The 24612-nt window shown below is 38.7% G+C and overlaps 9 non-coding genes and 2 pseudogenes across 9 annotated transcripts; all 11 read left to right on the top strand.

Moving 5' to 3' along the window:
• The first annotated feature begins 369 nt into the window (after positions 1 to 369).
• On the top strand, positions 370 to 494 carry LOC142511799 (5S ribosomal RNA; annotated as a pseudogene).
• A 684-nt stretch (positions 495 to 1178) lies between these two features.
• On the top strand, positions 1179 to 1297 carry LOC142514886 (5S ribosomal RNA). The gene has a single exon (XR_012810761.1). It is a non-coding gene; the product is annotated as a 5S ribosomal RNA (ribosomal RNA).
• Positions 1298 to 2414: 1117 nt separating this feature from the next.
• LOC142512659 (5S ribosomal RNA) lies at positions 2415 to 2532 on the top strand (annotated as a pseudogene).
• Positions 2533 to 3216: 684 nt separating this feature from the next.
• Positions 3217 to 3334, top strand: LOC142508842 (5S ribosomal RNA). Its single transcript, XR_012807043.1, has one exon. It is a non-coding gene; the product is annotated as a 5S ribosomal RNA (ribosomal RNA).
• An 899-nt stretch (positions 3335 to 4233) lies between these two features.
• On the top strand, positions 4234 to 4352 carry LOC142515322 (5S ribosomal RNA). Its single transcript, XR_012811175.1, has one exon. It is a non-coding gene; the product is annotated as a 5S ribosomal RNA (ribosomal RNA).
• Positions 4353 to 5457: 1105 nt separating this feature from the next.
• LOC142508772 (5S ribosomal RNA) lies at positions 5458 to 5576 on the top strand. Its single transcript, XR_012806975.1, has one exon. It is a non-coding gene; the product is annotated as a 5S ribosomal RNA (ribosomal RNA).
• Positions 5577 to 6920: 1344 nt separating this feature from the next.
• On the top strand, positions 6921 to 7039 carry LOC142516802 (5S ribosomal RNA). Its single transcript, XR_012812577.1, has one exon. It is a non-coding gene; the product is annotated as a 5S ribosomal RNA (ribosomal RNA).
• Positions 7040 to 7696: 657 nt separating this feature from the next.
• LOC142516960 (5S ribosomal RNA) lies at positions 7697 to 7814 on the top strand. The gene has a single exon (XR_012812727.1). It is a non-coding gene; the product is annotated as a 5S ribosomal RNA (ribosomal RNA).
• Positions 7815 to 8496: 682 nt separating this feature from the next.
• Positions 8497 to 8615, top strand: LOC142510200 (5S ribosomal RNA). The gene has a single exon (XR_012808326.1). It is a non-coding gene; the product is annotated as a 5S ribosomal RNA (ribosomal RNA).
• Positions 8616 to 9871: 1256 nt separating this feature from the next.
• On the top strand, positions 9872 to 9990 carry LOC142508888 (5S ribosomal RNA). Its single transcript, XR_012807086.1, has one exon. It is a non-coding gene; the product is annotated as a 5S ribosomal RNA (ribosomal RNA).
• A 2489-nt stretch (positions 9991 to 12479) lies between these two features.
• On the top strand, positions 12480 to 12596 carry LOC142510303 (5S ribosomal RNA). The gene has a single exon (XR_012808425.1). It is a non-coding gene; the product is annotated as a 5S ribosomal RNA (ribosomal RNA).
• The last annotated feature ends 12016 nt before the right edge of the window (positions 12597 to 24612 follow it).

Genomic DNA, 24612 nt, shown 5'->3' with positions numbered 1-24612 from the left:
TTATCGTATCCCAGGTATAATAATAGCTTTACATTTGCTATTTTCTTCTTCTTATTTTTTTCTATTTTCTGGGAACATTTAGCGATTTTTGTTGTCGTGAGCCGGTTCTGTGTAGAAGGGTATAACAAAAATTACTCCGGAGACGGTTAACTCATTAAAAGAAATTATTTCGACTGTTTTATCCATAATTTACGTAAACGGTCGCGACACTAGGACTTCCCAGGGAGGTCACCCATCCTAACTCTGCCATCGCGCCAGAACGCTTAACTTCATATTTCTGATTGGGCGAGAGCAGTGCCGCGTGTTGTCCATCGCCGCCTGCGCCACACGTACTCGAGGGATATAAGAATAAACATCCCACTCAATGTCGGGTGCGATCATACCAGCACTAAAGCAACGGATCCCATCTGAACTCCAAAGTTAAGCGTTCTTGGGCGAGACCAGTACTAGGATGAGTGACCCCGACCCCATGGGAAGTCCCCGTGTTGCACGCCTTTTCGTGTTTTTCTATTTTTGATTACCTCTTGAAAGACGATTTTCGGCTCAAATCATCCGAATCTCGATCGTGACCAGATAAGACATGTGAAATCAACGTAGCTCGGGCACTGCCGGATTTGGACAAAATTGTTGCCTAATTTGATTGTAAACGGGCAAACGAACGATTCTCATTACTTCGCAATGAGCTGGCGAGATTTTAGCCGAATTCCTTCTCTAAGACCCTCTAATTTGCGATTTTCCGCTTCGGTTAAGCTTCCGTTTTTCCTCGAGAAATCCGTTTAGGAAGTCCGAAATTCGATTCCGGTTCCATTTTATCGTATCCCAAGCATAATAATAGCTTTACATTCGCTCTTTTCTTCATCTTATTTTTTTTATATTTTCTTGGAACATTAGCGATTTTTGTTGTCGTGAGCCGGTTCTGTGCGGAAAGGTATGACGCAGATTACTCCAGAGACGGTTAACTCATTAAAAACAATTATTTCGACTGTTTTAGCTATAATTTACGTACACGGTCGCGACACGAGGATTTTCCCAGGGAGGTCACCCATCCTAGCTCTGCCATCACGCCAGAACGCTTAACTTCATGGTTCTGATTGGACGAGAGCAGTTCCGCATGTTGTCCATCGCCGCCCGCGCAACACGTACTCGAGGGATATAAAAATAACATCCCACTAAATGTCGGGTGTGATCATACCAGCAATAATGCACCGGATCCCATGAGAACTCCGAAGTTAAGCGTGCTTGGGCGAGAGCAGTACTAGAATGGGTGACCCCCTGAGAAGTCCTCGTGTTGCACTCCTTTTCGTGTTTTTCTATTTTTGATTACTTGTTGACAGACGATTTTCGGCTCAAATCATCTGAATCTCGATCGGGACAAGATAAGTCTTGTGAAATCAACCTAGCTCGGGCATTGCCGGATTTGGACAAAATTGTAGCATAATTTGATTGTAAACGGGCAAACGAAAGAGACTCATTACTCCGCAATGAGCTGGCGAGATTTTAGCCGAATTCTTTTTCTAAGACCCTCTAATTTGCGATTTTCCGCTTCTGTTAAACTTCTGTTTCCTCGAGAAATCCATTTAGGAAGTCCAAAATTAGATTCTGGTTCCATTTTATCGTATCACAGGCATAAAAATAGCTTTACATTCGCTATTTTCTTTTTCTTATTTTTTCTATTTTCTGGGAACATTTATCGATTTTTGTTGTCGTGAGCCGGTTCTGTGCGGAAGGGTATGACGCAGATTACTCCGAAGACGGTTAACTCATTAAAAACAATTATTTCGACTGTTTTAATCAAAATTTATGTAAACGGTCGCGACACGAGGACTGCCAGGGAGGTCACCCATCCTAGCTCTGCCATCGCGCCAGAACGCTTAACTCTGAAGTTAAGCGTGCTTGGGCGAGAGCAGTACTAGTATGGGTGACCCCCTGGGAAGTCTTCGTGTTGCACCCCTTTTCGTGTTTTTCTATTTTTGATTACTTGTTGACAGACGATTTTCGGCTCAAATTATCTGAATCTCGATCGGGAGAAGATAAGTCATGTGAAATCAACCTAGCTCGGGCATAATAATAGCTTTACATTCGCTCTTTTCTTCATCTTATTTTTTTTCTATTTTCTGGGAACATTTAGCGATTTTTGTTGTCGTGAGCCGGTTCTGTGCGAAGGGTATGACACAGATTACTCCGGAAACGGTTAACTCATTAAAAACAATTATTTCGATTGTTTTAGCTATAATTTACGTAAACGGTCGCGACACGAGGAATTCCCAGGGAGGTCACCCATCCTAGCTCTGCCATCGCGCAAGAACGCTTAACTTCATGGTTCTAATTGGGCGAGAGCAGTGCCGCGTGTTGTCCATCGCCGCCCGCGCCACATGTACTCGATGGATTTAAGAATAAACATCCCACTCAATGTCGGGTGCGATCATAAAAGAACTAATGCACTAGATCCCATCAGGACTCTGAAGTTAAGCGTGCTTGGGCGAGAGCAGTACTAGTATGGCTGACCCCTGGGAAGTCTTCGTGTTGCACAGCTTTTGGTGTTTTTCTATTTTTGATTACTTGGTTACAGACGATTTTCGGCTCAAATCATCTGAATCTCGATCTGGACAAGATAAGTCATGTGAAATCAACCTAGCTCGAGCTTTGCCGGATTTGGACAAAATTGTAGCTAAATTTGATGGTAAACGGGCAAACGAACGAGACTCATTACTCCGCAATGAGCTGGAGAGATTTTAGCCGAATTACTTCTCTAAGACCCTCAAATTTTCGATTTTACGCTTCTGTTAAGGTTCCGTTTCCTCGAGAAATCCGCTTAGGAAGTCCGAAATTCGGTTCCGGTTTCATTTTATCGTATCCCAGGCATAATAATAGCTTTACATTCGCTATTTTCTTATTCTTATTTTTTTTTCTATTTTCTGGGAACATTTAGCGATTTTTGTTGTCGTGAGCCGGTTCTGTGCGGAAGGGTATGACGCAGATTACTCCGAAGACGGTTAACTCATTAAAAACAATTATTTCGACTGTTTTATCCATAATTTACGTAAACGATCGCAACACGAGGACTTCCCAGGGAGGTCACCCATCCTTGCTCTGCCATCGCGCCAGAACGCTTAACTTCATGGTTCTGATTGGGCGAGAGCAGTGCCGCGTGTTGTCCATCGCTGCCCGCGCCACACGTACTCGAGAGATATAAGAATAAACATCCCACTCAATGTCAGGTGCGATCATACCAGCTCTAATGGAACGGATCCCATCAGAACTCCGAAGTTAAGCGTGCTTGGGCGAGAGAAGTACTAGGATGGATGACCCCTGGGAAGTCCTCGTGTTGCACCCCTTTTCATGTTTTTCTATTTTTGATTACTTGTTGACAGACAATTTTCTGCTAAATCATCTGAATCTATATCGGGACCAGATAAGACATGTGAAATCAATGTAGCAAGGGCACTGCCGGATTTGAACAAAATTGTAGCCTAATTTGATTGTAAACGGGCAAACGAACGAGACTCATTACTCCGCAATGAGCTGGCGAGATTTAGCCAAATTCCTTCTCTAAAACCCTCTAATTTGAGATTTTCCGCTTCTGTTAAGCTTCCGTTTACTCGAGAAATCCGTTTAGGAAGTCTGAAATTCGATTTTGGTTCCATTTTATCGTATCCCCGGCATAATAATAGCTTTACATTCGCTGTTTTTTTCTTCCTATTTTTTTTTCAATTTTTTGGGAACATTTACCGATTTTTGTTGTCGTGAGTCGGTTCTGTGCGGAAGGGTATGACGCAGATTACTCCGGAGACGATTAACTCATTAAACTTCCGTTTCCTCGAGAAAATCGCTTAGGAAGTTCGAAATTCGATTCCGGTTCCATTTTATCGTATCCCAGGAATAATAATAGCTTTACATTCGCTATTTTATTCTTCTTAATTATTTTTCTATTTTCTTGGAACATATAGTGATTTTTGTTGTCGTGAGCCGGTTCTGTGCGAGGGGTATGACGCAGATTACTCCGGAGACGGTTAACTCATTAAAAACAATTATTTCGAATGTTTTATCCATAATTTACGTAAACGATCGCGACACGAGGACTTCCCAGGGAGGTCACCCATCCTAGCTCTGCCATCGCGCCAGAACGCTTAACTTCTTGGTTTTGATTGGCCAAGAGAAATGCCGCGTGTTGTCCATCGCCGCCCGCGCCACACGTACTCGAGGGATATAAGAATAAACATACCACTCAATCTCTGGTGCGATCATACCAGAACTAATGCACCGGATCCCATCAGGACTCCGAAGTTAAGAGTGCTTGGGCGAGAGCAATACTAGGATGGGTGACCCCCTGGGAAGTCCTCGTGTTGCACCCCTTTTCGTGTTTTTCTATTTTTGATTACTTGTTGACAAACGATTTTCGGCTCAAATAATCTGAATCTCGATCGGGACCAGATAAGACATGTGAAATCAACGTAGCTCGGGCACTGCCTGATTTGGACAAAATTGTAGCCTAATTTTATTGTAAACGGGCAAACGAACGAGACTCATTACTCTGCAATGAGCTGGCGAGATTTTGGCCGAATTACTTCTCTAAGACCCTCTAATTTGCGATTTTCCGCTTCTGTTAAACTTCTGTTTCCTCGAGAAATCCGCTTAGGAAGTCCGAAATTCGATTCCGGTTCCATTTTATCGTATCCCAGGCATAATAATAGCTTTACATTCGCTATTTTCTTCTTCTTATTTTTTTTCTATTTTCGGGGAACATTTAGCAATTTTTGTTGTCGTGAGCCGGTTCTGTGCGGAAAGGTATGACGCAGATTACTCCGGAGACGGTAAACTCATTAAAAACAATTATTTCGACTGTTTTAGCTATAATTATGTAAACGGTCGCGACACAAGGACTTTCAAGGGAGGTCACCCATCCTAGCTCTGTCATCGCGCCAGAACGCTTAAATTCATGGTTTTGATTGGGCGAGAGCAGTGCCGCGTGTTGTCCATCGCCGCCAGCTCCACACGTACTCGAGGGATATAAGAATATACGTCCCACTCAATGTCGGGTTCGGTTAAGCGTGCTTGGCCGAGAGCTGTACTAGGATGGGTGACCCCCCGGGAAGTCCTCGTGTTGCACCCCTTTTTGTGTTTTTCTGTTTTTGATTACTTGTTGACAGACGATTTTCGGCTCAAATCATCTGAATCTCGATCGTGACCAGATAAGACATGTGAAATCAACGTAGCTCGGGCACTGCCGGAGACGGTTAACTCATTAAAAACAATTATTTCGACTATTTTAGCTATAATTTACGTAAACGGTCGCGACACGAGGACTTCCCAGGGAGGTCACCCATCCTAGCTCTGCCATCGCGCCAGAACACTTAACTACATGGTTCTGATTGGGCGAGAGCAGTGCCGCGTGTTGTCCATCGACGCCCGCTCCACACGTACTCAAGGGATATAAGAATAAACATCCTACTCAATTTCGGGTGCGATCATACCTGCACTAATGCACCGGATCCCATCAGAACTCCGAAGTTAAACGTTCTTGGGAAAGAGCTGTACGAGGATGGGTGACCCCCTGGGAAGTCCTCGTGTTGCACCCCTTTTCATGTTTTTCTATTTTTGATTGCATGTTGACAGACAATTTTCTACTAAAATTATCTGAATCTCGATCTGGACCAGATAAGACATGTGAAATCAACGTAGCTCGGGCACTGCTGGATTTGGACAAAATTGTAGCATAATTTGATTGTAAATGGGCAAACGAACGAGGCTCAGTACTCCGCAATGAGCTGGCGAGATTTTAGCCGAATTTGTTTTCTAAGACCCTCTAATTTGCGATTTTCCGCTTCTGTTAAGCTTCCGTTTCCTCGAGAAATCCGCTTAGGAAGTCCGAAATTCGATTCCTGTTCCATTTTATCGCATCACAGGCATAATAATAGCTTTACATTCGCTATTTTCTTCTTTTTATTTTTTTTCTATTTTCTGGGAACATTTAGCGATTTTTGTTCTCATGAGCCGGTTCTGTGCGGAAGGGTAAGACGCAGATTACTCCGAAGACAGTTAACTCATTAAAAACAATTATTTCGACTGTTTTAGCCATAATTTACGTAAACGGTCGCGACACAAGGGCTTCCCAGGGAGGTCACCCATCCTAGCTCTGCCATCGCACCAGAACGCTTAACTTCATGGTTATGATTGGGCGAGAGCAGTGCCGCGTGTTGTCCATCGCCGCTCGCGCCACAAGTCCTTGTGTTGCACCCCTTTTCGTGTTTTTCTATTTCTGATTACTTGTTGACAGACGATTTTCGGCTCAAATCATCTGAATCACGATCGGGACCAGATATGACATGTGAAATCAACGTAGCTCAAGCACTGTCAGATTTGGACAAAATTGTAGCCTAATTTGATTGTAAACGGTCAAACGAATGAGACTCATTACTCCGCTATGAGCTGGCGAGAATTTAGCTGAATTCCTTCTCTAAGACACTCTAATTTGCGATTTTCCGCATCTGTTAAGCTTCTTTTTCCTCGAGAAATCCGCTTAGGAAGTTCGAAATTCGATTCCGGTTCCATTTTATCGCATCATAGGCATAATAATATCTTTACATTCGCTATTTTCTTCTTTTTATTTTTTTTCTATTTTCTGGGAACATTTAGCGATTTTTGTTCTCATGACCCGGTTCTGTTCGGAAGGGTATGACGCAGATTACTTCGGAGATGGTTATCTCATTAAAAACAATTATTTCGACTGTTTTAGCCATAATTTACGTAAACGGTCGCGACACGCGGACTTCCCAGGGAGGTCACCCATCCTAGCTCTGCCATCACGCCAGAATGCTTAACTTCATGGTTCTTATTGGGCGAGAGCAGTGCCGCGTGTTCTCCATCGTCGCCCGCGCCACACGTACTTGAGGGATATAAGAATAAACGTCCCACTCAATGTCGGGTTCGATCATACCAGCTCTAATGCACCGGATCCCATTAGAACTCCGAAGTTAAGCGTGCTTGGGCGAGAGCTGTACTAGGATGGGTGACCCCTTGTGAAGTCCTCGTGTTGCACCCCTTTTCGTGTTTTTCTATTTTTGATTACCTGTTGACAGACGATTTTCGGCTCAAATCATCTGAATCTAGATCGAGAGCAGATAAGACAAGTGAAATCAACTTAGCTCGGGCACTACCCGATTTGGACAAAATTGTAGTCTAATTTAATTGTAAACGGGCAAATGAATGAGACTCGTTACTCCGCAATGAGCTGGCGAGATTTTAGCCGAATTCCTTCTCTAACACCCTTTAATTTTCGGTTTTCAGCTTCTGTTAAGCTTTTGTTTCCTCTAGAAATCCGTTTAGAAAGTCCGAAATTCGATTCCGGTTCCATTTTATCGTATCCCAGGCATAATAATAGCTTTACATTCGCTATTTTCTTCTTCTTATTTTTTTCAGTTTTCTGGGAACATTTAACGATTTTTGTTTTCGTGAGCTGGTTCTGTGCGGAAGGGTATAACGCAGATTACTCCGGAGACGGTTAACTCATTAAAAAAATTATTTCGACTATTTTATATATAATTTACGTAAACGGTCGCGACACGAGGACTTCCCAGGGAGGTCACCCATCCTAGCTCTGCCATCGCGCCAGAACGCTTAACTTCATGGTTCTGTTGTCAATAGCCGCCCGCTTCACATGTACTCGAGGGATATAAGAATAAACATCCCACTCAATGTCGGGTGCGATCATACAAGCATTAATGCACCGGATCCCATCAGAACTCCGAAGTTAAGCGTGCATGGGCGAGAGCAGTACTAGGATGGGTGACCCCTGGGAAGTCCTCGTGTTGCACCTCTTTTCGTGTTTTTCTATTTTTGATTACTTATTGACAGACGATTTTCGGCTCAAATCATCAGAATCTCGATCGGGACCAGATTAGCCATGAGAAATCAACATAGCTCGTGCACAGCCAGATTTGGACAAAATTGTAGCTTAATTTGATTGTAAACGGGCAAACAACGAGACTCATTGCTCTACAATGAGCTGGCGAGATTTTAGCCGAATTCCTTCTCTAAGACACTCTAATTTGCGATTTTTCGCTTCTGTTGAGCTTCCGTTTCCTCGAGAAATCCGCTTAGGAAGTCCGAAATTCGATTCCGGTTCCATTTTATCGTATCCTAGGCATAATAATAGCTTTATATTCACTATTTTCTTCATCTTATTTTTTTTCTATTTTCTGGGAACATTTAGCGATTTTAGTTGTCGTGAGCCGGTTCTGTGCGGAAGGGTATGACGCAGATTACTCCGGAGACGGTTAACTCATTAAAAACAATTATTTCGACTGTTTTAGCTATAATTTACGTAAACGATCGCGACACGAGGACTTCCCAGGAAAGTCACCCATCCTAGCTCTGCCATCGCGCCAAAACGCTTAACTTCTTGGTTCTGATTTTGCGAGAGCAGTGCCGCGTGTTGTCCATCGCCGCCAGCTCCACACGTACTCGAGGGATATAAGAATAAACGTCCCACTCAATGTCGGGTTCGATCATACCAGCACTAATGCACCGGATCCCATCAGAACTCCGAAGTTAAGCGTGTTTGGTCGAGAGCAGTACTAGGATGGGTGATTCCTTGGGATGTCCTCGTGTTGCACCCATTTACGTGTTTTTCTATTTTCGATTACTTGTTGACAGATGATTTTCGGCTCAAATCATCTGAATCTCGATCGGGACCTGATAAGACATGTGAAATAAACGTAGCTCGGGCCCTGCCGGATTTGGACAAAATTGTAGGCTAATTTGATGGTAAACGGGAAAACAAACGAGACTAGTTACTCAGCAATGAGCTGACGAGATTTTAGCCGAATTCCTTCTCTAAGACCCTCTAATTTGCGATTTTCCGCTTCTGTTAAGCTTCCGTTTCCTCGATAAATATGTTTAGGAAGTTTGAAATTCGATTCCAGTTCCATTTTATCGTATCCCAGGCAAAATAATAGCTTTATATTCGCTATTTTCTTCTTCTTATTTTTTTTTCTATTTTCTGGGAACATTTATAGATTTTTGTTGTCGTGAGCCGGTTCGGTGCGGAAAGGTATCACGCAGATAACTCTGGAGACGGTTAACTCATAAAAAAAATTATTTCGACTGTTTTAGCTATAATTTACGTAAACGGTCACGACACGAGGACTTCCCAGGATGGGCGACCCCCTGGGAAGTCCTCGTGTTGCACCTTTTCGTGTTTTTCTATTTTTGATTACTTGTTCATAGACGATTTTCGGCTCAAATCATCTGAATCTCGATCGGGACCAGATAAGACATGTGAAATCAACGTAGCTCGGGCACTGCCGGATTTGGACAAAATTGTTGGCTAATTTGATTGTAAACGGGCAAACGAACGAGACTCATTACTCTGCAATGAGCTGACGAGATTTTATCCGAATTCCTTCTCTAAGACCCTCTAATATGTGATTTTCTGCTTCTTTTAAGCTTCTGTTTCCTCGAGAAATCCGTTTAGGAAGTCCGAAATTCGATTCCGGTTCCATTTTATCGTATCCGAGGCATAATAATAGCTTTACGTTCGATATTTTCTTCTTATTATTTTTTTTCTATTTTCTGGGAACATTTAGCGATTTTTGTTGTTGTGAGCCGGTTCTGTGCGGAAGGGTATGACGCAGATTACTCCGGAGACGGTTAACTCATTAAAAACAATTATTTCGACTGTTTTAGCTATAATTTACGTAAACGGTCGCGACACGAGGACTTGCCAGGGAGGTCACCCATCCTCACTCTGCCATCGCATTAGAACGTTTAACTTCATGGTTCTGATTGGGCGAGAGCAGTGCCACGTGTTGTCCATCGCCGCCCGCGCAACACGTAGTAGAGGAATATAAGAATAAACATCCCACTCAATGTCGTGTTTGATCATACCAGCACTAATGCACTGGATCCCATCAGAACTCCGAAGTTAAGTGTGCTAGTGCTAGGGCAGTACTAGGATGGGTGACCCCCTGGGAAGTCCTCGTGTTGCACCCCTTTTCGTGTTTTTCTATTTTTGATTACTTGTTGACAGACGATTTTCGGCTCAAATCATCTGAATATCGATCGGCACTAGATAAGACATGTGAAATCAACGTAGCTCGGGCTCTGTCGGATTTGGAAAAAATTGTAGCCTAATTTGATTGTAAACGGGAAAACGAACGAGACTTTTACTCCGCAATGAGCTGGCAAGATTTTAGCCGAATTCCTTCTCTAAGACCCTATAATTTGCGATTTTCCGCTTTTGTTAAGCTTCCGTTTCTTCGAGAAATCCGCTTAGGAAGTCCGAAATTGGATTCCGATTCCATTTTATCGTATCGCAGGCATAATAATAACTTTACATTCGCTAATTTTTTTTCCTATTTTTTTTCTATTTTCTGGTAACATTTAGCAATTTTTTTTGTCGTGAGCCGGTTCTGTGCGGAAGGGTATGACGCAGATTACTCCGGAGACGGTTAACTCATTAAAAACAATTATTTCGACTGTTTTATCAATAATTTACGTTAACGGTCGCGACACGAGGACTTTTCAGGGAGGTCACCCGTCCTAGCTCTGCCATCGCGCCAGAACGCTTAACTTCATGGTTCTGATTGGGCGAGAGCAGTGCTGTAATGATCATGGGCCATTAGGCTGAACCAACAAAGGCCTCTGCCCATACCCACGCACCACTACTGGTCATGGGTCGTTAGGATGGTCCAGCATGGGCCGAGGCCTTTGTTGGTTCATCCTAATGGCCCATGATCGTTACAAAAAAAGGCGCCTTTTTTTGTAACGATCATGGGCCATTAGGCTGAACCAACAAAGGCCTCGGCCCATACCCACGCAACACTACTGGTCATGGGTCGTTAGGATGGTCCAGCATGGGCCAATGCACCGTCACTCATAGAATATCTCACCCCTGGTAAGTGGTTTCTTTCTCCTTCCCTAACACTTGAACCCAGGACCTCCAGACTTAAGTACCTAGATTCCTAAGTGTTGGTACCAGTTGAGAATTTAGTCTTTTTATATTATTTTAGCCCTTATGAACCACGACTCGACCCCCGTGAACCATTTTTCAATTTTCCCAAGTTTTAAAAACTCTAATGACCCAAAATCTTCGACCCCGAGCCATCTCTTGATTTTCACGAGATACCCCCGAACCATGTTGATCCAAAACTTGACCAACATCCTAAAGTACCCTACTGGACCCATATATCCCACGTAAAACACCCCTAACCAAAAAAACGAGCCCCATACTCCTCTACCATAAGCTGGCCGAGAAATCCTTGTTGGACAAGGACTCTTGATCAAGCTTCCCTGCCCCTACCAACGAACCCAGCCACCAAACCAACCTGTTGTGCACTCCCTAAGGACTCTAAGGACTCGACCTGACCTAGCCCAGGCCCCCTGGACCACGCCCATCAGCCTGCAACAAGCCCAGAACCCTACACGCAATTCCCCTTGATTCTCGGGTGGGAGTCATAGCTTGCTAGGACTCCTTCCCAGCCCTTGAATGCGAGTCCTAGCATGGCTAGGACTCTCTCCCTAACTCACCCACGACCTTGGTTAACCCGTGGAACCAGCCAACCAAGCCCTAGCCCCTGCAACAATAAAACCGAACCCCTTTGCTCCATGACAGAAGGTTGCTGCACAGCTTGTGTTCTATTTCGTGTGTGGTGTTAAGGTGATTATCTAGGACTCTAAATCCCGTGTAAAATCATGCCTAAACATAACCTATATCGTGGCAGCTCGTATATACATGTAAAGGACAAAAGTTTGAATCAAAATCATGCTTGGAATTTCATGGATTGCATAAAAACGAAAATAATTCAAAGTGTCACTTGTTTCCCAAAATTTTCATGCATAAAAATATAATATGATGTGATGATGGTTTGAAGGGAAGAATATGTGAGCCTATGCGTAATTTACGCACGAAAAACCATTGACGATGACGAAGAACGGAGCAAGAACCTTGGCTAAGACTTTCCCTTGGCAACGCTCGAAAGTTTGCCTCAATTTTTAAGAATGTGTGTGCCGTGTAATCTAGGTATTTTCAGAATTGTGGCTGTGTGCTTTTGAAATAATCGTAGGTTTATGGGAAAGGTTTACATATTATATACTTAATTAAACACTAACAAGGCTTTAGGCCTATTAAGCCCCTAATTAAGCCAATTAGTCTTTAATTAGAATTAAATAAAATGTTAGTAAAGTTTTGGTAAAAATAGTTTGGGAATTAAATAGCGGGGTTGCCAAAAAGTTCGTATTTTTTTATTGAAAAACCCACACCGATAAAATTTACGTCCCGACGTATAAAATCAACATGCAAGTATCGAAATTTAAGGGACCAAAATGCAATATTTCAAAAGATTGGGGACCTAAGGGCAATTTACGAACGTTTAAGGGCTGAATCAAAATTTTCGAAATAATATAAGGATTTATTTGTTGTCCATCGCCACCCGCGCCACACGTACTCGAGGGATATAAGAATAAACATCCCACTCAATGTTGGGTGGGATCATACCAGCACTAATGCACCGGATACCATCAGAACTCGGAAGTTAAGCGTGCTTGGGCGAGCAGTACTAGGACGGGTGACCCCCTGGGAAATCCTCGTGTTGCACCCTTTTTTGTGTTTTTCTATTTTTGATTACTTGTTGACAGACGATTTTCGGCTCAAATCATCTGAATCTCGATCGGGACCAGATAAGACATGTGAAATCAACGTAGCTCGGGCACTGCCGGATTTGGACAAAATTGTAGCCTAATTTGATTGTAAACGGGCAAATGAACGAGACTGATTACTCTGCAATGAGCTGGCGAGATTTTAGCCGAATTCCTTCTTTAAGACCCTCTAATTTGCGATTTTCAACTTCTGTTAAGCTTTCGTTTCCTCGAGAAATCCGTTTAGGAAGTCCAAAATTCGATTCCGGTTCCATTTTATCGTATCCTAGGCATAATAATAGCTTTACATTCGTTATTTTCTTTTCTTATTTTTTTTTCAATTTTCTGGGATCATTTAGCGATTTTTGTTGTCGTGAGCCGGTTCTGTGCGGAAGGGTATGACGCAGATTACTCCGGAGATGGTTAACTTATTAAAAACAATTATTTCAACAGTTTTAGCTATAATTTACGTAAACGGTCGCGACACGAGTACTTTCCAGGGAGGTCACCCATCCTAGCTCTGGCATCGCGCCAGAACGGTTAACTTCTTGGTTCTGATTGGGCGAGAGCAGTGCCGCGTGTAACGTCCCGAAAATCGAAAAGTCCACATAAACCACATGCATGCAAATTATTAAATTCTTTGGTATTTCATTAAATTATTTTAAAGCATAAAATGTATTTTTATTTTATTAAATTGTGTTTAATTATTTTTATGCATTTTATGCATAATTCATGCATGGTAGAATTTATTCCATACATTTTATAAGTTCATGCATTAAGGTTTTTAAGTTGCATTTCGCTCTTGAACGAGGATCAGAGACCGGAGAATTTTCAAGAAAATTATTTTTATTACACGATTAAGTTCTATTAATTAATACAAGATGTTTTAAAGGTGTTTTTCAAGAATTGAGATTTATTGGGTATTTTTATCTGCAGAATTTTATTTTTACCCGGTAAGCAAATTATATCGAATCAGGGGACTTTTTGAGGGTTCGGCTAATATTTTCAAAAACTTTTCATCACGAAATATTTTTCGGGAGTGTGTTTGGACTTAATGAGACTACTTTTAAGCTTGTTGGGCTTAAAATCCTTTTTAAATCTTTAATTAGAAACTTATGGCCTATTATATTTTAATTAACTACCTAATAAATCCCTATGGACCTACTACACCTAACATTACCCTCCCCAATCATCCGACACCCTCACTCCCATCTCAACATTTTCATAGACATCCCAGCAGCTGAAAGCACGGCCATTTCCATTCAAGGCGTAATAAAATTCTCCGACTTGATTTCCGACGCTCGTTCTTCGGTTTTCTAGCGAAATATTTTCACCAGGCACGCTCTATATCATTCTTCTGCATCATACACGTTTTATATACTGAGTTTGGTGTTCATGCATGAAAAGTTTCGATCCAAGCTTGTCTATGGAAGATCTTTGATTTTCTTGTGTTTATTGCATTCTTTTTGTTTCAAGTCTCACATTTTCTTGAATTGTGCAAGGAGGCTGCCGTTTTGTTGATGCTAAGGGACTGTTTAGAGCAGGTTAGTGGAGTCATGAGGCTGGTGTAAGGTTCGGTAGGTTTGGAGTGAAGGCCGAGATGTGTAGCGGCTTGGGGTTTCTCGTTTTCTTTGTCTAGATCGGTGGGTAGGTGAAGTCTGGTGGTGCAAGGGCGACTCTAGACCTTGAATAGACTCTGGTGGGTCTGAACCATGGTCTAGAAATGCACGAACGCTGCTGGTCTTGTCCTAGAATCCGCAAGGGAAGAGTTGGACGAGTTGGGTTCGATTGGTGTTGTGGGGAGTGTAGCGATAGGGTGATCTACGCCTGATGCATGAGGCTGATGGCGTGGGTGCAGTAGGTTCAGGGGAGCCCTATGGTGGTCTAGGAAAGGCTGAGACGTGCCTGGTTCCATCGGTGTTGGGCTAAGACGCGAGAATAGGGAGGTAGTGTAGTAGGGTAGGCGAAAGGGGAAGAGGCTGATTTCCAGCATCTTGTAAGGCCTGATCGAATGGTTTAAGCGACGGGTCTTGATGTTTATAAGGCCTTTTAAGTGTTTATTAGGTGTGGTAAAATGTTGGGAAAAATACGGTTAAGTTTCGAGTCGATTCGGCTTAAAACCGGGACACCGGTCCAAGTTTTAAAACAATTCAGTTAAGTTATAAAATGGGCTCGAGTTTACGTTTAGGGATGCTTTTAAATATGTTTTGGGATATTTTAAGGAATTTGGTAAGCTTCGGATCAAAATAATGAGTTTTGGATTTATCCGGGATTTAGTCGCAACACGAAACGTTAATTACAGAATTAATTGAAACGCTAGATTTAAGCTTAATTAAATTATGAAAAATTATATTTAAAGTCAAATAATTATAAGAAGTCTAAGTTTTTAATTTGGGAATTTTATGCTAAGGTTTGGTTTAATTCGGGATTAAAGCGCGTTAATATGTTATGTTTAAAAATTAATTTAAAATTCATCGATTTAAGCCAAATAAAAATATGGGAAAATTTTTGTAGGCTTAAATAATTATTTGGGACATGTTAGAGTCAATGGAATTAAGAAAATGTCAAAAACGTGAAATTTTACGTCTAAGGGCAAAATGGTAATTTTTGGGTTTCCAGGGGCAAAATGGTCATTTTGCACCCGGGGTTAGATGTTGGTCCTGGCAGCGCCATGAGCACAAATTTACTATATTTTAAAGTTTTATACATCATGATCACGATTTTTAAGATTTTATGAAAATATACGTTGCATGCTTGGTTTAAAGGAAAAATTACGTATATGCATGTTTTTATTAAGTGGTGAATATCATGATACGATAGAGCTGATACGATAGAGCTGATACGGAAGTCACAATTAATGAACTGAATTCAGTTAAAAAGAAAATGTTTAAGTTTATGATGACATGATTTAATACGATATGATTTGATACGACATGTTTATATTCATGTTTTAAAGTTTATGAAAGGTATGTTGGCATTATGATTTTACAATACACGTTTATGTTATGCTTTTAAGTTCATGAAAGATATGTTGAGTATGATATTTTTCACTGCTGTGTGCTATGTATATGTACTTGTTATTCCTGGTATAGGTGTGTTGATTCTTTAGACTCACTAGGCGTGTGTGATGCAGGTGAGCTAAATGTTGAGGAGACTATAGGTGCCAAACTCTGAGTAGGCAGACCTGGTGCGATGACACGACCCGAGGACCACATGTTTTCCGCATTACGATTTATGAGATTGAGAGGAAATGAATATTTTCACACGTTGATGATTTTAAGATTTTTATTAGTTTATGTTTTCGTATGATTGTAGATGAGTTTTGTTATTTTTTTACTGTCAAATTATTACGATTATTTTAAATGTTATTTCGAAAATGCGAGCTTTTATTTAAAAAAAATGTCCTGTAGAATTTTAAAAATGAGTGAGACGTTACAGTTGGTATCAGAGCAAGGGCCATGTATAGGGTTGTGCCACCGCCAGTTTCTGCAGCTCAGTCTTCAAGCCTCAAGTCTGTAAGCTTTTATGATTTCAATGTTTTACTCATATCACCTGCATGTTAACATGATTTACGCTTTATGATGATTTATTGTATATGTTTAATTGCTTTTATGATTTAAGGATTTACTGTTTTAAAAACTAGATTAAATTGCATGTTGGTTACGTTTGGAATTGGACGTGTCTAAGAATTCGAATATTGGTCTTTAGGAGAAGTGGATAATGATTTGATTATACCGATTTTTAGGTTAGAAGTACTGATGTTCTACTCTTTGGAGTAATAAGTTAATCTTGAAAGTTATGAATGCTTTTGGGACTTGTAGAATTTCTTAGAAATTATTGATAGTTCGTGGTTGCTAGTTGAATTAATTTTTGATGAATCCATACAAGGATTAATGATTCGAAAACTATGACGATCTTTGTAAGTATAAAAACGTTGAATTTATTTAGGATGCATGCTCTACCTAATGGGACCTAAGGATTTAATTGAATTGATTGAGAATTTAAAGGACCTAATTGTAATAACCAATAATTGAGGACCTGAGTGCAACAATAAAATTCTAAGGGACTATTTCGAATTTACCAAACTTTGGGACTAAATTTTTAGTTTTGAGAATTTTAAGGTTTAATGAGGCCAAGTCGAAAATTTTATGGAAAAAAAATGCAAATTTCGAGGAGTTATAAAGCCAAAATTGTAATCTTTGACAATTTTAAGGACCAAATTGTAAATTTTGAAATTTTGAGGATTAAAATTCGAACTTTTGAGGAACACTTGGGTAAAATCAGTAATTTTCCAGGTTATGAGAATTGATCTTGGGTCTAATAAAGTTAAGATTATTGAATTTTATGTTACGAGAAACCTATAAAATGGGATTAGGAACGCCAAGAACTTATGGGTAATTTTTGGATTCTCGAGATTAAGAACAAATTCGGATAATATTCGAGGAAAGTAAGAACTAATTTTGAAATTTTTAAGAAATTTAGGGATTTGTTTAGCAGTAAGTGAGAATTGAATGGTTTAAATGATAAGACTTTTCGGTTATTTGAGCTTGAAGAGATAATTAGAACTTGGTTAAAATCTGGGTTATAATGTAATAAGGAATGACAATCAAGGGCATTGTAGGATGATTCAATATTGGGCTTGAAAATCTAAATGTTAATTGGAATAAGACAATGGAAAAAAATTAAGAATTTAGAGTGATAACAATTTAAGGTAAAGTGATCATTTAGTCAAGTTACAAGATTAGACATTAAGTTAACTTATTTTTGAGGACTTAAGGTTTGATGTAGCATAAGTTTTAATCATGATCTTAAGAGTTAAAATTATATCTTTGTTGGAATTTAAATTTTTCTAGAAAGTTGGGTATGTTTGATGGTTAGGTTACTCGATAGATGCATGTAAGAATTGAGGTAGACACCTCGTCTTGAGGAATTTTTGGTAAGTTATTAAGAAACTTGAGAATAAGTGAATATGTGTGTTGGAATTATGTTATCTAATACTATTTGGGTCGCGTAAGCTTGAATTTTAAGTTTATGGAATACGTGTTCATACGGAAATTTTGGGTGAAAAAATAATAATAATAATAATAAAAAAGAATTAGTTGTGTTCAACATAAGTTATCAATTAATGAATATTAAGATTTTTATAGAGTGAGAAATCTAAAAAGCTTGATATGGGGATTCTAGAACTCTATGGAGTATAAGTGAAGTTGATTTATTAGAGTTAGTCTAAGGCTCCCATGGGATGACTTAATAAGTTTTATACGCTAGTATGTATGAAGCATTGAGAATACATAAGAATGCAACATTCATTTCAACGAGGAAAGTCCAAGGGCCTTAAGCCTCAACTAAATTGTAATTGGGAAGAAAATAGTTTAAGCATGTGATTGATGATAGAAGTGTTTTATTAATTAGGTAGAAGTTCGATAGTTTTATGGATTAACGCTACTCGAATTTAAAGATTTGCAACAATTTAATATTTGGGATGTACTTGTAAATAATTAAGTTACGTAAGTTTGGTGCTATAAGATAAAGATTCGATTCAAGGATCTTAGGCGAATATCATTATGGGTTTGAGATAAGGTTTAACTTTTAAGTGTATCACCGAAGATATAAGTCGATCAGTAAAATCTTGGTGTTAAGATTTCTTAAGTTGCATAAATGATAATGTAATAAGTTGATGAACATTACGGGTATAGTATAAGAAAAGTAAGACGCAATAAAATTCGAACTGCCATTTCTAATATTGGGAAGTTTGAGAAAAGTCGGAATTTGAGGCATGAGTAGAATAGAACTAAGTCGCAATAAGTCGTTCTAGGTTGCAATTCGCAAATAAGGATTTCAATAGGCAAAATAATTAGGATTGAGGAGACATAAGTACATCATAAGATTTATTATTTTATTACAGTAGCGCAGCGGAAACGTGGAATATTGAGATTCTAGAATTAAGAGTCTAAACTTTGGGATTATCAAGGATAAGCGAATTTCGCGGACGAAATTCAATTTAAGAGGGGAAGATTGTAACGTCCCGAAAATCGGAAAGTCCACGTAAACCACATGCATGCAAATTATTAAATTCTTTGGTATTTCATTAAATTCTTTTAAAGCATAAAATGTATTTTTATTTTATTAAATTGTGTTTAATTATTTTTATGCATTTTATGCATAATTCATGCATGGTAGAATTTATTCCATACATTTTATAAGTTCATGCATTAAGGTTTTTAAGTTGCATTTCGCTCTCGAACGAGGATCAGAGACCGGAGAATTTTCAAGAAAATTATTTTTACTATACGATTAAGTTCTATTAATTAATATAAGATGTTTTAAAGGTATTTTTTAAGAATTGAGATTTATTTGGTATTTTTATCCACAGAATTTTATTTTTACCCGGTAAGCAAATTTTATCGAATCGGGGGATTTTTTGAGGGTTCGGCTATATATTTTCAAAAACTTTACACCACGAAATATTTTTCGGGAGTGTGTTTGGACTTAATGAGACTACTTTTAAGCTTTTTGGGCTTAAAATCCTTTTTAAATCTTTAATTAACAACTTATGGCCTATTATGTTTTAATTAACTACATAATAAATCCCTAAGGACCCACTACACCTAACATTACCCTCCCCAATCAGCCGACACCCTCAATCCCATCTCAACATTTTCATAGAAATCCCAGCAGCTGAAAGCACGGCCATTTCCATTCAAGGCGTAAGAAAATTCTCCGACTTGATTCCCGACGCTCGTTCTTCGGTTTTCTTGCGAAATATTTTCACCAGGCACGCTCTATATCATTCTTCTGCATCATACACGTTTTATATACTGAGTTTGGTGTTCATGCATGAAAAGTTTCGATCCAAGCTTGTCTATGGAAGATCTTTGATTTTCTTGTGTTTATTGCATTCTTTTTGTTTCAAGTCTCACATTTTCTTGAATTGTGCAAGGAGGCTGCCGTTTTGTTGATGCTAAGGGACTGTTTAGAGCAGGTTAGTGGAGTCATGAGGCTGGTGTAAGGTTCGGTAGGTTTGGAGTGAAGGCCGAGATGTGTAGCGGCTTGGGGTTTCTCGTTTTCTTTGTCTAGATCGGTGGGTAGGTGAAGTCTGGTGGTGCAAGGGCGACTCTAGACCTTGAATAGACTCTGGTGGGTCTGAACCATGGTCTGGAAATGCACGAACGCTGCTGGTCTTGTCCTAGAAGCCGCAAGGGAAGAGTTGGACGAGTTGGGTTCGATTGGTGTTGTGGGGAGTGTAGCGATAGGGTGATCTACGCCTGATGCATGAGGCTGATGGCGTGGGTGCAGTAGGTTCAGGGGAGCCCTATGGTGGTCTAGGAAAGGCTGAGACGTGCCTGGTTCCATCGGTGTTGGGCTAAGACGCGAGAATAGGGAGGTAGTGTAGTAGGGTAGGCGAAAGGGGAAGAGGCTGATTTCCAGCATCTTGTAAGGCCTGATCGAATGGTTTAAGCGACGGGTTTGGATGTTTATAAGGCCTTTTAAGTGTTTATTAGGTGTGGTAAAAAGTTGGGAAAAATACGGTTAAGTTTCGAGTCGATTCGGCTTAAAACCGGGACACCGGTCCAAGTTTTAAAACAATTCAGTTAAGTTATAAAATGGGCTCGAGTTTACGTCTAGGGATGCTTTTAAATATGTTTTGGGATATTTTAAGGAATTTGGTAAGCTTCGGATCAAAATAATGAGTTTTAGATTTATCCGGGATTTAGTCGCAACACGAAACGTTAATTACAGAATTAATTGAAACGCTAGATTTAAGCTTAATTAAATTATGAAAAATTATATTTAAAGTCAAATAATTATAAGAAGTCTAAGTTTTTAATTTGGGAATTTTATGCTAAGGTTTGGTTTAATTCGGGATTAAAGCGCGTTAATATGTTATGTTTAAAAATTAATTTAAAATTCATCGATTTAAGCCAAATAAAAATATGGGAAAATTTTTGTAGGCTTAAATAATTATTTGAGACATGTTAGAGTCAATGGAATTAAGAAAATGTCAAAAACGTGAAATTTTACGTCTAAGGACAAAATGGTAATTTTTGGGTTTCTAGGGGCAAAATGGTCATTTTGCACCCGGGGTTAGATGTTGGTCCTGGCAGCGCCATGAGCACAAATTTACTATATTTTAAAGTTTTATGCATCATGATCACGATTTTTAAGATTTTATGAAAATATACGTTGCATGATTGGTTTAAAGGAAAAATTACGTATATGCATGTTTTTATTAAGTGGTGAATATCATGATGTTTTTGAAGGATGGGAGTTGGTTGTGACTGACGATGTATATGTATACGATGATAGGATTGGAGATATCGTGAGGGAAAAGGCCCTAGAGGGAGCCCGTTTACGGGAGAAGGCCCCAGAGGGAGCCCGACGATCGTATTTCCATTGACATGATATGAGATATGATGAGCTGAGGCCAAGGCTCAGTGGACGGGTAATGCTGTCGCTGATGTCCCCGCCGCCGGGTACCACGGTTTTATAGATGGATCCATCGATAGAGCTGATACGATAGAGCTGATACGAAAGTCACAACTAATGAACTGAATTCAGTTAAAAAGAAAATGTTTAAGTTTATGATGACATGATTTATTACGATATGATTTGATACGACATGTTTATATTCATGTTTTAAAGTTTATGAAAGGTATGTTGGCATTATGATTTTACAATACACGTTTATGTTATGCTTTTAAGTTCATGAAAGATATGTTGAGTATGTTATTTTTCACTACTGTGTGCTATGTATATGTACTTGTTATTCCTGGTATAGGTGTGTTGATTCTTTAGACTCACTAGGCGTGTGTGATGCAGGTGAGCTAAATGTTGAGGAGACTATAGGTGCCGAACTCTGAGTAGGCAGACCTGGTGCGATGACACGACCCGAGGACCACATGTTTTCCGCATTACGATTTATGAGATTGAGAGGAAATGAATATTTTCACACGTTGATGATTTTAAGATTTTTATTAGTTTATGTTTTCGTATGATTGTAGATGAGTTTGGTTATTTTTTTACTGTCAAATTATTACGATTATTTTAAATGTTATTTCGAAAATGCGAGCTTTTATTTAAAAAAAATGTCCTGTAGAATTTTAAAAATGAGTGAGACGTTACAGTTGGTATCAGAGGAAGGGCCATGTATAGGGTTGTGCCACCGCCAGTTTCTGCAGCTCAGTCTTCAAGCCTCAAGTCTCGAAGCTTTTATGATTTCAATGTTTTCAATGTTTTACTCATATCACCTGCATGTTAACATGATTTACGCTTTATGATGATTTATGGTATATGTTTAACTGCTTTTATGATTTAAGGATTTACTGTTTTAAAAACTAGATTAAACTGCATGTTGGTTACGTTTGGAATTGGACGTGTCTAAGAATTCGAATATTGGTCTTTAGGAGAAGTGGATAATGATTTGATTATACCGATTTTTAGGTTAGAAGTACTGATGTTCTACTCTTTGGGGTAATAAGTTAATCTTGAAAGTTATGAATGCTTTTGGGACTTGTAGAATTTCTAAGAAATTATTGATAGTTCGTGGTTGCTAGTTGAATTAATTTTTGATGAATCCATACAAGGATTAATGATTCGAAAACTACGACGATCTTTGTAAGTATAAAAACGTAGAATTTATTTAGGATGCATGCTCTACCTAATGGGACCTAAGGATTTAATTGAATTGATTGAGAATTTAAAGGACCTAATTGTAATAGCCAATAATTGAGGACCTGAGTGCAACAATAAAATTCTAAGGGACTATTTCGAATTTACCAAACTTTGGGATTAAATTTTTAGTTTTGAGAATTTTAAGGTTTAATGAGGCCAAGTCGAAAATTTTATGGAAAAAAATGCAAATTTCGAGGAGTTATAAAGCCAAAATTGTAATCTTTGACAATTTTAAAGACCAAATTGTAAATTTTGAAATTTTGAGGATTAAAATTCGAACTTTTGAGGAACACTTGGGTAAAATCAGTAATTTTCGAGGTTATGAGAATTGATCTTGGGTCTAATAAAGTTAAGATTATTGAATTTTATGTTACGAGAAACCTATAAAATGGGATTAGGAACGCCAAGAACTTATGGGTAATTTTTGGATTCTCGAGATTAAGAACAAATTCGGATAATATTCGAGGAAAGTAAGAACTAATTTTGAAATTTTTAAGAAATTTAGGGATTTGTTTAGCAGTAAGTGAGAATTGAATGGTTTAAATGATAAGACTTTTCGGTTATTTGAGCTTGAAGAGATAATTAGAACTTGGTTATAATCTGGGTTATAATGTAATAAGGAATGACAATCAAGGGCATTGTAGGATGATTCAATATTGGGCTTGAAAATCTAAATGTTAATGGAATAAGACAATGGAAAAAAATTAAGAATTTAGAGTAATAACAATTTAAGGTAAAGTGATCATTTAGTCAAGTTACAAGATTAGACATTAAGTTAACTTATTTTTGAGGACTTAAGGTTTGATGTAGCATAAGTTTTAATCATGATCTTAAGAGTTAAAATTATATCTTTGTTGGAATTTAATTTTTCTAGAAAGTTGGGTATGTTTGATGGTTAGGTTACTCGATAGATGCATGTAAGAATTGAGGTACACACCTCGTCTTGAGGAATTTTTGGTAAGTTATTAAGAAACTTGAGAATAAGTGAATATGTGTGTTGGAATTATGTTATCTAATACTATTTGGGTCGCGTAAGCTTGAATTTTAAGTTTATGGAATACGTGTTCATACGAAAATTTTGGGTGAAAAAATAATAATAATAATAATAAAAAGAATTAGTTGTGTTCAACATAAGTTATCAATTAATGAATATTAAGATTTTTATCGAGTGAGAAATCTAAAAAGCTTGATATGGGGATTCTAGAACTCTATGGAGTATAAGTGAAGTTGATTTATTAGAGTTAGTCTAAGGCTCCCATGGGATGACTTAATAAGTTTTATACGCTAGTATGTATGAAGCATTGAGAATACGTAAGAATGCAACATTCATTTCAACGAGGAAAGTCCAAGGGCCTTAAGCCTCAACTAAATTGTAATTGGGAAGAAAATAGTTTAAGCATGTGATTGATGATAGAAGTGTTTTATTAATTAGGTAGAAGTTCGATAGTTTTATGGATTAACGCTACTCGAATTTAAAGATTTGCAACAATTTAATATTTGGGATGTACTTGTAAATAATTAAGTTACGTAAGTTTGGTGCTATAAGATAAAGATTCGATTCAAGGATCTTAGGCGAATATCATTATGGGCTTTAGATAAGGTTTAACTTTTAAGTGTATCACCGAAGATATAAGTCGATCAGTAAAATCTTGGTGTTAAAATTTCTTAAGTTGCATAAATGATAATGTAATAAGTTGATGAACATTACGGGTATAGTATAAGAAAAGTAAGACGAAATAAAATTCGAACTGCCATTTCTAATATTGGGAAGTTTGAGAAAAGTCGGAATTTGAGGCATGAGTAGAATAGAACTAAGTCGCAATAAGTCGTTCTAGGTTGCAATTCGCAAATAAGGATTTCAATAGGCAAAATAATTAGGATTGAGGAGACATAAGTACATCCTAAGATTTATTATTTTATCACAGTAGCGCAGCGGAAACGTGGAATATTGAGGTTATAGAATTAAGAGTCTAAACTTTGTGATTATCAAGGATAAGCGAATTTCGCGGACGAAATTCAATTTAAGGGGGGAAGATTGTAACGTCCCGAAAATCGGAAAGTCCACGTAAACCACATGCATGCAAATTATTAAATTCTTTGGTATTTCATTAAATTCTTTTAAAGCATAAAATTTATTTTTATTTTATTAAATTGTGTTTAATTATTTTTATGCATTTTATGCATAATTCATGCATGGTAGAATTTATTCCATACATTTTATAAGTTCATGCATTAAGGTTTTTAAGTTGCATTTCGCTCTCGAACGAGGATCAGAGACCGGAGAATTTTCAAGAAAATTATTTTTAT

The sequence above is a fragment of the Primulina tabacum genome, chromosome 10, assembly GCF_025594145.1.
Source record: "Primulina tabacum isolate GXHZ01 chromosome 10, ASM2559414v2, whole genome shotgun sequence".
NCBI lineage: Eukaryota > Viridiplantae > Streptophyta > Magnoliopsida > Lamiales > Gesneriaceae > Primulina > Primulina tabacum.
Note: the sequence above shows the minus strand (reverse complement) of the source record. Positions and strands in the feature narration are given on the sequence as shown.